Here is a 14,196-nt window from a genome sequence, read left to right as displayed (position 1 = left end):
ACGAAATGTTTCCCTCAAAACACGATTAACGAACAATTGAAATAATTGCACTAAATTGTCAAACCCGTAGACAAGACAACAAAAATTAAATTCTGCAAAAAAAATACCATTAGAAGAATGACAATTACCAAATCTACACATGCAATATAGACTACAATTACTAAACTACAAATTACTACAACAATACTATTGTCTGCTATTTATACAATCAGAAGAATTCCAAGGGACGATCCGAAGCAGCGGTCGCCACGTGCATGGGGGCTTAATTATATATAATATGAAATGCAAATAATTTTTTAATTTTTAGTAGTTGTAAGTCCGATTACGAAGTCTCGTAAACGGTTGGCCCTGACTAGTTTTAGTACGCAATCTGACTGCATAGAATAACAACAAAGAATGAAAGAAAATTTCCGTTAACACAATTAATTAATTAAGTCCCCAGCAACTATAAAACGTACGAAACCAAAGCACAAGTGTAACTGTTCTGTGTGTGGAAGTGTGATTCAACGTACACGTCTGGCACGGTTCTTCTTCAATAAGACAAGAAATTTTAAATACCGTTTATACTGAAGTAATTAAAAAAAATAGAAATACTATAATTGCGTAAGGAAACCAGAATTACACTCTAATACAAGAACACAAGCCAGATGCTTTGTTGACTGAACCTGTAATGACGCATTATTTAAGACATTGAAATAATGAAAAAAAAGGGAATTTTTTTTACCTTCATATATATTGACGAAAAGCACTCTGATCATTACAATATCTCCATTCGAACAACATCTGCTGTCTAGCCCATCAAACAACTGCATAAAACATGGCCTCAAATAGTACAGCTATCAATATCCTCTCAGCAAGATCTGCACAAGCACTCACTACGCCGACATCTCAACAACGACTTGACTCCTACTACTTCTCAACAAGCACTGACTACTGCCACATCTCGACAAGCACTGCCAGTGGAGGCGGCGGAATAAAACTCTTTGGCGCAATCTCTGGCGCTGTGGCTCAGTGTAGCCACCTTTCAATGTTTCTTTTCTTTCGGTCTTAATACTGAATTTCTTCATTGTCACACTTTGCACCACTGCCTTTTATGTTTCCGTATTCCAGAGAACGACGGTTTGAAACGTTATCCGGCCATCCAGATTTGGATTTTGTGTTATTTCCCTAAGTCGCTCAGAGAAAAAGCCACATCACTGCCCCATTCCAGCTTGTGTTCTGTGTCTAAAGATCTCTTCGCCGACGAGACGTTAAACCATAATCTACCTTCCTTTGTCCATGAAGTTTTAATCTCGATGTAGTTCTGCTCTGGAAATATGGTGGCAGCCTCGATATCCGATTTGAAAATTATGTTGTTGCCGATATCTGTTTCATGCATTCTCATTTCTGTTAAATCCTGTTGTACCTCTTGAGATTAAGCGTAGTTTGTTTTTCTTGCCCGCAAGAAACTGCATTTTCTAGTGTGTCATTCTCCGCTGGTGCATTCCACGGTTGTGCCGGAAGAACACACTCTTCCTTTTCGCGCGGGCATTGGGAACGTTTCCATCCGATATACTGTTCTTGGTTCTCTCGTCCCCTTGTTCTTTGGTGTCCCAACATCTAGGAACAGTGCTGTACATGGAGGATAGTGTATCTAGGAGCACATGATGTTTTCTGGTCGGTACTTCAGTGTAGCGACTGTTTATAGAATCGCATGAAGGAATGCGCACTAGGATCGCCATAAGCAGTTCCTGCCATTTTCTACAGTACTTGACACTGCTAGACATGAGGCAGTGTTTTGAGCAGCACTTGCAAATATTTCGAACTGTACGCAACTAAGTGCTGTATAATATATTACAGCTAATTGGAATATATTGTTATTTCTTCAGTTACAGAATTGTAGGGCAAGTAAAATTCTATATTTCTAATATTAGTTAATACTGTGTGGACAGTGAAGCTACACTTCGCTGGTTGTGTGCCATCTTCTACTTTGAACAGAAGGTCTTTTACCATGGAACATGAGATATTTGCAAATTAACGGAGTTTCGCTAACGTCTTAACTGTTTTACCTGTCTTGAAAATGTAAATTTGTGTTAGTTACAAATAGTTTCAATTTTAAAATGTATTTCACTTGTAACTGGTTTTTTCACAATACTTCTACTTAATTTGATTTCGTTTACTGATCATTCGTGTGTAACAGTGTGACAGTGCAAACAGATGTACAACTAAACAAAGTAGTGACAAGATTTTCTCGATATACAACACCTTTTAAATTTCAATAGAACATTTGTCCCTAGGAACATGACCATGTTGTACATTGGGATGTGTGTTCACATTTGGTGAAATCTTTATTTTTCGGAATATTTTTTCTAATTTCAGAAAGAGACTGCAGCACATAAAAAGCTAGTGTTAGTAACCGCTACCAATCACAACATAAGGTGATTTTATTTAATACACGACTCGTTGCTGGCTTATGCCCTTCTTCAGGAGGTTTGAAATCATGTACGTGTTTCCATACTCACTGTTGGAGATCACTATTTAAATCAAAAACAAATAATGTGATGATGACTAAACAGACCCAAATGAGATGATACACACCCACAAATACATAACAGATATTACAAATTATGAAAATGAAATTGTTACATCATCGTGGATCTACACTGTCATTTGTAATCTGTAAAATAGTTGCTGACATATTATGTAAGATTAAATGGACACTGCCTTTTTTTCCAAAAAATTGCTAGTTGTGAGGGGGCATGAGTAGAGCCTCTGATTTTTAAAATGTTTCATTAATTCATTCATTGTTTGTAAGGTCTAATTCTCAGCGGACAAGTAGACCTTCTAAATGGGGCCACGCCAAAACAATTAGTAGTCAAAACACTGATACATATTATAAAAATGGGTGAATGTATGTATGTCGCTGTGGATGTAAGAACCACCTACCTATCAAAGGGGTGGGAGTGAAGAAGAAGCTTTATTCACCCACTATTTGAGAATGACAGCAGTAAGCGACTTGCAATAAACGTTACCCATAATTTCAAATATTTTTTCTCGCTGACAATCCCCCAACAAAATGATAATAGGAAAAACTTTATCGCTTACTACTTTTCCATCCTGCATGCAGTAAAAATATCATATAAGGCATGACGTTACAATTTATTACTTATTTACTACTAGGCGTATTCGCGAACAATTTTGCAGACAGTATGTAGACGCAACACTGAATGTGACTGTAAAATTACGTCATTGCACGATACGTAGTTCAGGAGATATGATTTCATAAACAATGAGACGCGTGAAAAACTGCCGCATCATGCATGATATTTAAATTTATCACTTCCTTGGAGCTAACTCCATACTCAACACATTTTGCAGACAGTGTCCACATACGCCGTTGAATGTACCTACAAAATTATATCACTTTATGACGGCATAAACATTAAGGACAAGGCCACACGCTGTGTGATATGGACGTGGACGCACAGTAGTAAATACCCGGGCAACGCCCGGTTACTGTGCTTGAGAGCAATAAGGAAAGCTACGAATTGTCACAAATGTCCTTGGGAAAAACAGCAAGTCCTGGCATTCAATTGGCAGCTTTAACTAAGACTGGGCGTATGACTACTATTCAGTAATGAACAGAAAACATGAGTACAGATTACCAAAAATATAATAGGTTTGTTTATTAATTAAAAAATCTTCTGCTACCAGTCACGATTTTTCTTTATTTTACTTTTCGCACGACGCGTTTCGAGAAATAATTCCCATTTTCAAGTGCGTTTTTTGTGTGTATTAAGCCATTTCGTTTGATGTTGGCAGTGTGTGTGAGTCTGCTTCATTTCGTTGACTTTTACTTCAATGTATAAGAAACACGCGAATTCTTAGTTGGGTATCAATTCTTTTTGTGAAGTTACTGGCGAAATTTAGAAGAATTTGTACTTACAGTTTTCTAATGGTCCATTTGTGCAGTCTCACACACACTAAACATGACACACAACTTGTTGAACACTTTAGACATCGAAAATATGCGAACAAAACAGCTACCGGCGTGACGGCAAATGATGTTTCTTTGTTGATGGCACGGACTACCGCGCCTCCGAAGGCAGACTCACAGCACACGCCATCAGTTACAGCGAACCTGTATACAAGGAGTAACTAAACTGCCTTTACAGACTTTGAGGACTTGTAGTGGGGATCAAGGGGGTTAAATTTAGCATAGAAACTCGTGTCTGGAGACCTATCGTTTCCCACTGCACACGAAGTACCACAATACACGTCACTCTCTGACTCTTGCTGCTTGTCGTTTGGGTCCACTGACGGGTAGGACTCGATGTGACGACCACCGACGTCAGCACAGACGCGGTACGGAGATACCACGTTCCAGTACACATGATCAACAATCCCTGGTCCTCCAGCATCCGCCGCACCCACAACTCGCACCAGTAGGTCTTCCTCTGGTACCACAGGGGTCTTGTAAATCGAGGATTTCATGAAACCCAGTAGACAGCAGTCTAGCTGGTTCAAGTTGGAAGATCATGGACGCTAAGGATCCGCTGTTGCCCAAATCGTTGGTCCAGAAGATCTTGGTTCGCATGTGAAAAATGAGGAGGTGCGCCATTGTGATGCAACCAGTGGCACATCTTCCGAGAGCCCATGCAGTACGCTGTCTAGGAATTGCAAGTACGCAGCACCTGTGAGATGTGGTGGAAGAAGGTTGGCCCAATCACATCACATCCAGGAACTTTGCTCAAATATTCAGATTGTGTCATTTCTGAAACCTACAGGGTCGTGTAGCATGAGGGTTTTCATCAACACACACAAGACTGGTGTGGGAACTGAGACCAACTTCCCTGGTGAACTGGGCTTCATCCTTGAAGAAGGAACCGTCGTCGGAAGTCGAGCTCGTACTCGCAATGGTGTAAGTCGCAGAAGTGGGCTCCCAATGCAGAATCCTGTGGTTGCCTTGCCTGTACCTTCTGGAGGTGGTACGGGTGTAGTAGTTGACGCAGAGCGCGCCAGCCAGTTTCCTGATCCATCGTAAGTCCACCTGATAAATTTGTGGTGCTTGTCGTGGTATCCCCATCCACCGCATGGAGTACAACCTCTTCAAACTTCGGTGCGCGGCACCGCCATGGAGCACCACAGCCAACCCTGCTGATGGTGGATGTACCCGTCTCTGAGGCCCGCTGGTACACCGTAGCAGAGAGAGAGAGCGAAGGTGTCTCGCGATGTGGAAGATGCCTCGCATACTACCGACGAGCAGATCTCGCATTGCACCGAGCCACGCTAACGATAACAACACGCCGCCGTATTACGCAAACGACTGATTCACCATGGTCAACAGCAACATACTAAAAATGAAATGTACCTACAGCGTGAATTTTGTACTGTATTGAATCATTTATTCTCTACAGTAGTACAGTATGAACAAAAGTCATAAGCACAACATGTACAAAACGTCTCTGGACAAATCCTAAACACAACTGAATGGTATGTAACCAAACCTTTACTGAGCTTGGAATATAAGGTGATCGCTAAATGACGTACGTAACACCCTACTCAGTGGCGCGGAAAATGCGGGAGACTTGAATGTGTGGTATTTTGCCTATAGCAGCAAGACGATAGGTTTCCAAAGATGAGTTTCTGCGTCAAACTTGTCTTGCTTCCCATTACAAGTCCTCAACGTCTATGAAGAGAATTTACACTACTGGCCATTAAAATTGCTACACCACGAAGAAATGCAGATGATAAACGGGTATTCATTGGACAAATATATTATACTAGAACTGACATGTGATTACATTTGCACGCAATTTGGGTGCATAGATCCTGAGAAATCAGTACCCAGAACAACCACCTCTACGGCCTTGATACGCCTGGGCATTGAGTCAAACTGAGCTTGGACGGCGTATACAGGTACAGCTGCCCATACAGTTTCAACACGATACCACAGTTCATCAAGAGTAGTGACTGGCGTTTTGTGACGAGCCAGATCCTCGACCACCGTTGACCAGAGGTTTTCAGTTGGTGAGAGATCTGGAGATTGTGCTGGCCAGGGCAGCAGTCGAACATTTACTGTATCCAGAGAGGCCCGTATAGGACCTGCAACATGTGGTCGTGCATTATCCTGCTTAAATGTAGGGTTTCGCAGGGATCGAATGAAGGGTAGAGCCACGGGTCGTAACACATCTGAAATGTAACGTCCACTGTTCAAAGTGCCATCAATGCGAACAAGAGGTGACCGAGATGTGTAACCAATGGCACCCCATACCATCATGCCGGGTGATACGCCAGTATGGCGATGACGAATACACGCTTCCAATATGCATTCATCGCGATGTTGCCAAACGCGGATGCGACCATCATGATGCTGTATACAGAACCTGGATTCATCCGAAAAAATGACGTTTTGCCATTCGTGCACCCAGTTTCTCCTGCCTGTGATGCAGCGTCAAGAGTAACCGCAGCCGTAGTCTCCGAAGTGATAGTCCATGCTGCTGCAAACGTCGTCGAACTGTTCGTGCAGATGGTTGTTGTCTTGGAAACGTCCCCATCTGTTGACTCAGGGATCGAGACGTGGCTGCACGATCCGTTACAGCCATGCGGATAAGATGCCTGTCGTCTCGACTGATAGTGATATGAGGCCGTTGGGATCCAGCACGGCGTTCAGTATTGCCCTCCTGAACCCACCGATTCCATATCCTGCTAACAGTCTTTGGATCTCGACCAACGCTAGCAGAAATGTCGCGATACGATAAACCGCAATCGCGATAGGCTACAATCCGACCTTTATCAAAGTCGGAAACGTGATGGTACTTATTCCTACTCGTTATACGAGGCATCACAACAAAGTTTCACCAGCCAACGCCGGTCAACTGCTGATTGTGTATGAGAAATCGGTTGGATACTTTCCTCATGTCAGCACGTTGTATGTGTCGCCACCGGCCCCCACATTAAGTGAATGCTCTGAAAAGCTAATCATTTGCATATCACAGCATTTTCTTCCTGTCGGTTAAATTTCGCGTCTGTTGCACGTCATTTTCGTGGTGTAGCAATTTTAATGGCCAGTAGTGTAGTTACACACGCGCCAGCGGCATTCGGCGGCTGTTCAAAACGACGCGCTGGCGTGACGGAGTTGAACCGTCACACACTGACTGTGTAATAACTTCAAAATATGATAACTGCAGCGTGAGATGTGATGTTGCTGAAGAATACTGCAAAATAAAATGGACGGATTATGTGGAAATTTAACTAGAAGAAGTGATAGCGTGATAGGTCATATGTTAAGACTTCAAGGACTAATATTGTGGTCGAGCAGTTCTAAGCGCTTCAGTCTGAAACCACGCGACCGCTACGGTCGCAGGTTCGAATCCTGCTTCGGGCATGGATGTGTGTGATGTCCTTAGGTTAGTTAGGTTTAAGTAGTCCTAAGTTCAAGGGGACTGATGACCTCAGACGTTAAGTCCCATAGTGCTCAGAGCCATTTGAACCAATCTGGCGCTATGAATGCAAGAAAGACATATAGAAGTGTTTCCATATGTAATTCATTAGGCACGGGACATGTGCAGAGAAGGTCAAACAAGTTAAAAAGGCGCAATGTTGAGTTTGTTATTAACCACCACTTACACACTTTATTCACAAAGAGCACAAGAGACGTCGAGGAGGTGGGGTACAGCACCAGATTTGCACCTGGTGGCCAAAATTGGAAATAACTATTTTCCGCCGTAAATCGGTTCGGCATCAGCATACCCATCAATCAAGTTTTGCTGCCGTACGAGGCTTGCAGTCCACAATGGATCTCCGTGAGTACCTGCACTTTAATTACAACCAACCGTTACGTCGTAAATGTACTGAGAAATTGAGTGGCATAGGAGAGGAAATTGTTAGGGGCTCGTTTGGAGCTGCATCAAATCAGTCAAAGGTACCCCCAGAAGGTCATCAATGTGGAAGCTGTGTTTTGTTGTAATTAAGCTTGAGAAAGTTAGGATAAATCAAGAATTTCTTCTCTACAAAACATCATTTGCCTTATTATTAAGGCCGCCCGAGTGGCCGAGCGGTTCTAGGCGCTTGAGTCTGGTACCGCGCGACCGCTACGGTCGCAAGTTCGAATCCTACTTCGGGCATGGATGTGTGTGATGTCCTTGGGTTAGTTAGGTTTAAGTAGTTCTAAGTTTTAGGGGACTGATGACCTCAGTCCCATAGTGCTCAGAGCCATTTGAACCATATATTATTCAGTTTTAGGCCTAAATTTGCAACAGTTACGCTCCATCACCACTAAACACAAACAACTCACGACGTTTATCTGCTACAGATTGTCGGATTATATGGACAACGACCAGAAAAACCAGTGGCTAACCACGCCCATTACCGTTTAGTAATGGCAGTTGTGGGCTCCCAAAGGACATGACGCACCAGAAGGGGGGAGATATTTACATTCGGGCTGAATTTTTATTGTCACGTGAAACTTCGTGAAAATAAAATCCCGCTCCCGGAAACACAGTGGGCCGCCGAGTTGCCGAGACAGGTTGCATGATGTGGTCCACAAACTTTTATGACGAAGTTGACAGAGCGGCGCGCGGCGGCTCTGTTTTTCTGCCTTACGACCTCTGCTGGAAATCTTTCGTGGATTGGTGGCCTCGCGTGGCGGCTTCTTTATAAGTGCAGGTGGACGCGGCCGATAGGAGCCGCTGCGTGCGGAGCGCGCATAACCGCCGGCACGACTTTTATCTTGCGGCGCTGAGACGTTTCGGCCTTGTTCCGTCTTGCCGCAGTTCCTCACGGAAAGCGTGGTCCCGGGGGCTCGGGAAGCGATTTAAGGGCGGGCGCACACAGCTTAACGACCGGGCGATATTCTTAATTGTGGCCGCCGCGAGATGGACTACCGGCGCGGCGATTCTTTAGGACCCCATCTGCGGCATCGCCATTCATTCAACTGCACGCCGAAATGTTCATCCGCAATGCGTCTCGCGAACGTAGCTAACCGTGCGCGGAGATAAAGCTCAGCTTTTGCACCTTTCTTGCGTCAATTTTGGAACTGTCGTATCTTTGCACTATACAGGGTGGTCCATTGATCGTGACCGGGCCAAATATCTCACGAATTAACTGTCAAACGGAGAAACTACAAAGAACGAAACTCGTCTAGCTTGAAGGGGGAAACCAGATGGCGCTATGGTTGGCCCGCTAGATGGCGCTGCCATAGGTCAAACGGATATCAACTGCGTTTTTTTAGGTAGGACCCCCCCACCAATTTTTTATTACATATTCGTGTACTACGTAAAGAAATATGAATTTTTTTAGTTGGACCACTTTTTTCGCTTTGTGATTGATGGCACTGTTGTAGTCACAAACATGTGGCTCACAATTTTAGACGAACAGTTGGTAACAGGTAGGTTTTTTAAATTAAAATACAGAACGTTCGAACATATTATTTCGGATGTTCCAATGTGATACATATACATTTGTGAACTTATCATTTCTAAGAACGCATGCTGTTACAGCGTGATTACCTGTAACTACCACATTAATACAATAAATGCTCAAAATGATGTCCGTCAACCTCAGTGCTTTTGGCAATACGTGTAACGACATTCCTCTCAACAGCGAGTAGTTCGCCTTCCGTAATGTTAGCACATGCATTGACAATGAGCTGACCCATGTTGTCAGGCATTGTCGGTGGATCCCGATAGCAAATATCCTTTTCCCACAGAAAGGAATCCGGAGACGTCAGATCAGGTGAACGTGCGGGCCATGGTATGGTGCTTCAACGACCAATCCACCTGTCATGAAATACCAATACCGCTTCAATCGCACGCGAGCTATGTGCCGGACACCCGACATGCTGGAAGTGCATCGCCACTCTGTCATGCAGTGAAATATCTTGTAGTAACATCGGTAGAACATTACGTAGGAAATCAGCATACATTTCACCATTTAGATTGCCATCGATAAAATGGGGGCCAATTAACCTTCCTCCCATAATGCCGCACCATACATTAACCCGCCAAGGTCGCTGATGTTCCACTTGTCGCTGCCATCGTGGATTTTCCGTTGCCCAATAGTGCATACTATGCCGGTTTACGTTACCGCTGTTGGTGAATGATGCTTCGTTGCTAGATAGAACGCGTGCAATAAATCTGTCATCGCCCCGTAATTTCTCTTGTGCCCAGTGGCAGAACTGTACACGACGTTCAAAGTCGTCGCCATGCAATTCCTGGTGCGTAGAAATATGGTACGGGTGGAATCGATGTTGATGTAGCATTCTCAACATCGACGTTTTTGAGATTGCCGATTCTCGCCCAATTTGTCTGCTACTGATGTGCGGATTAGCCGCGACAGCGCGAAAACACCTTCATGGGCATCATCATTTGTTGAAGCTCGTAGTTGACGTTTCACATGTGGCTGAACACTTCCTGTTTCCGTAAGTAACGTAAGTATCCGGCGACCGGTCCGGACACTTTGATGACGTCGTCCAAGATACAGAGCAGCATACATAGCGCACGCCCTTTGGGCATTTTGATCACAATAGCCATACATCAACACGATATCGACCTTTTCCACAATTGGTAAACGGTCCATTTTAACACGGGTAATGTACCACGAAGCAATACTGTCCGCACTGGCGGAATGTTACGTGATACCACGTACTTACACGTTTGTGACTATTACAGCGCCATCTATCACAAAGCGAAAAAAGTGGTCCAACTAAAACATTCATATTTCTTTACGTACTACAGGAATATGTAATTAAAAATGGGGGTTCCTATTAAAAAAAAACGCAGTTGATATCCGTTTGACCTATGGCAGCACCATCTAGCGGACCAACCATAGCGCCATCTGGTTTCCCCCTTCAAGGTAGACGAGTTTCGTTCTTAGTGGTTTTTTCATCTGATGCTTATTTCGTGAGATATTTGGCCCGGTCACTATCAATGGACCACCCTGTATGAGTACTAAGCCAAGAACCGATTTACCACGGAGGAATTATCCGAATGGGACGGAAATCTAGATGTGGTGTACATCATTACAGTTTCAGAAAATTTGAATGCTTTATTCAGGAGAAAGAGCTTCACAAATTGAGCAAGTTAATACTGCGTTGGTCAACTTCTGGTTCTTATGCAAGCTGCTGTTCGGATTGGCACTGATTAATAGATATGTTGAATGTTCTCCTGAGGGATATCGTGCAATATCAATTGGCACCAAACATCGTCAAAATCTCTAGATAGTTGGAGGGCCCTGCCAATATGTTCTAAACGCTCTCAACTACGGAGAGATCCGGCGACCTTGCTGGCCAAGGTAGGGTTCGGCAGGCGCGAAGACAAGCAGCAGAAACCCTCGCTGTGTGGGTGACAGTCGGGCTGGTATCCTACCGCTGCCCGGGGCGTCTCCAGACACTGTTTTGCTGGTCGTCGGGGCTCAGTTCGAAGCGGAATTCTTCACTCTACTACTTCAGTCCAGTCCATAAGATTCAGGTTTTTTTCTGTTGGCGAATTTCGACTTTTACGTTTGGAGAACAACATTGTGTGGTAGTGAAACAAGGACTGTGGGAAAACCGGAAAAGAAGAGAGTCGAAGCATTTGAGATGTGATCTACTGAAAATTATGTAGGCTGATAAGATAAGGAATGAGGTGGTTCCCCGCAGAATCGGCAAGGAAAGGAATATGTGGAAAACACTGACAAGGGCAAGGGACAGGATGACAGGACATCTGTTTAGACATGAGGGAATAACTTCCATGGTACTATAGGGAGCTGTAGAGGGTAAAACTGTAGAGGAAGACTGAAAAAAAGAGAGTTGTTATCAAGCAACATTCAGAAATGTTATGGAACATGTTGCGACAGATGTAACATACGATCAGTCTACCAGATCACATGTGGAACCACTTATAGACAGTAACGTGACCTGTACCAAACAGGAACAGAATATTTGTAGCATGTGTTGGAGAACCATGTACAATATAAGTTAAGTACGTATTTAACATCCAACAACAGAGAATCCATATCATTTCATGGATCAATATCAGTTTATTCTCGCGATATGTCTATTTACAGAGCACGAATTGATGTGGATTTTCAATCAGTGGTTTTTAAATATTTACTTATGTTATACTGTACGTGGTTCAATCCAAGCACCTATCATAAACATAGTATCCCTAAATGATACAGATCACGTTAGTGTTAATACGTAGCTGCACTTGTGGGTTTGTGGACTGACTTGTATGTTACATGTGTTGCGACATATTACATTAGCTGCCACAAGGATCTATCCTGGTGCCTCTGGAGTCATCAGAAGATCAAAACAAACTGAAAAACGATTTAGAAAAGATATCTGAATGGTTCGAAAATTGGCAGTTGACCCTAAATAACGAAAAGTGTGAGGTCATCCACACGAGTGCTAAAAGGAGTCCGTTAAACTTCTGTCACACGATGAATCGGTCTAATCTGAAGGCCGTAAATTCAGCTAAATACCTAGGAACTTCAATTACGAACAACTTAAATTGGAAGGAACACATAGAAAATATTGTGGGGAAAGCTAACCAAAGACTGCGTTTTATTGGGAGGACACTTACAAAATGTAACAGACCAACTAAGGAGACTGCCTACACTACGCTTGTCCCTCCTCTTTTAGAATACTGCTGGGTTCCTTACCAGATAGGACTGACGGAGTACATCGAAAAAGTTCAAAGAAAGGCAGCAAGTTTCTTATTATCGCGAAGTATGGGAGAGAGTGTCACTGAAATGATGCGGGATTTGGGCTGGACATCATTAAAGCAAAGGCGTTTTTCGTTGCGACGGAATCTTCTCAAAAAATCCCAAACACCAACTTTCTCTTCCGAATGCGAAAATATTTTGTAGACACCGACCTGCATAGGGAGAAACGATCACCACCATAAAATAAGGGAAATCAGAGCTCGAACGGAAAGATATAGGTGATCGTTCTTTCCGCGCGCTATGCGAGATTGGAATAATAGAGAATTGTGAAGGTGGTTCTGTGAACCCTGTGCCAGGCACTTAAATGTGATTTGCAGAGTATCCATGTAGAGGTACATATCAGATATGCCAGAAATCACATCAAGAGATGCTACTACGGTCGCAGGTTCGAATCCTGCCTGGGGCATGGATGTGTGTGATGTCCTTAGGTTAGTTAGGTTTAAGTAGTTCAAAGTTCTAGGGGACTGATGACCACAGATGTTAAGTCCCATAGTGCTCAGAGCCATTTTGAACATCAAGAGAGGTATGCTAACGACTGGGTACTTGCCCAATGAGATACAGAGATACAGAGATCTTGAAGTTACAGACTCCGTACTGGCCTATGATTCCTCAGATACTGGTGACTATTTCGTTCTCCAAATGGAGGTTGCAGCAAAGTGAGCCTAAGCCTCGACATTTCACCTAAACTACAAATCATCCAACAAAGAGCTGACTGTCTATTTTGGAGGAAGGCTACTCAGAAAAGACAGAGGCCAGAAATATCCAGGGTTCAGTTACAAACAACATCTACTACGAACAGCCGGCAAAATCAAAATAAAAATAACACTTTCCTGAAACTCTGTGGTACATCATGGGGATCCTCTGCATTGACATTCCGTACTTCAGCTCTGGGATTAAGTATTACTCACACAAGACTTGTTGACACACAGCTAAACCATTCCATTCGTCTAATTAAATGGTACAGTCAGATCTACATCTGCTTTCGGGCTACTCAAAATTAGTCACATACCACCTCCCCCTCTGCGGCTGGGAAGTGCACCTGTACGGAAGTAAGACAAATCATCACCTCCCTGTTCAGGCGGGAATTCCAACCATCAGTAAAGGAAGCTTTTGCTTTCGTCACCCACCCCTGAAAAATGCAAGAACTTTGGCTGGCAACGGCGTTAATGCTAATGATTCCTGGAGATGCGCTTGGCAGACTAATGCTACGAGAGAACAACTTAAAATGCCGTGCATGTCGACCAAGCCACCTGGCTTTGAACTGCCAAGCAAGATCTGGTCGGCTCTTAACTGAATAAAAGGCAACACTGGCAAGTGTGCCGATTCTCTGCAAAAATGGAAGAAAATTGCCTCTCCAACTTGTGACTGGGCGCTGAAAAGCAAACAGTTTACTACGTAGTTCAAGAATGTCCACTGAGACCTTTCCCTGGCGAGCCAACAGAGTTCCTAGTTGTGACAAGGTGATCAGTAGGCTACATCCGTGGCCTGGATAATTTGAAATAATTGTAAATG

This window comes from Schistocerca serialis, chromosome 9 (genome assembly GCF_023864345.2).
Source record: "Schistocerca serialis cubense isolate TAMUIC-IGC-003099 chromosome 9, iqSchSeri2.2, whole genome shotgun sequence".
Lineage (NCBI taxonomy): Eukaryota > Metazoa > Arthropoda > Insecta > Orthoptera > Acrididae > Schistocerca > Schistocerca serialis.
This window is presented reverse-complemented; position numbering follows the sequence as displayed.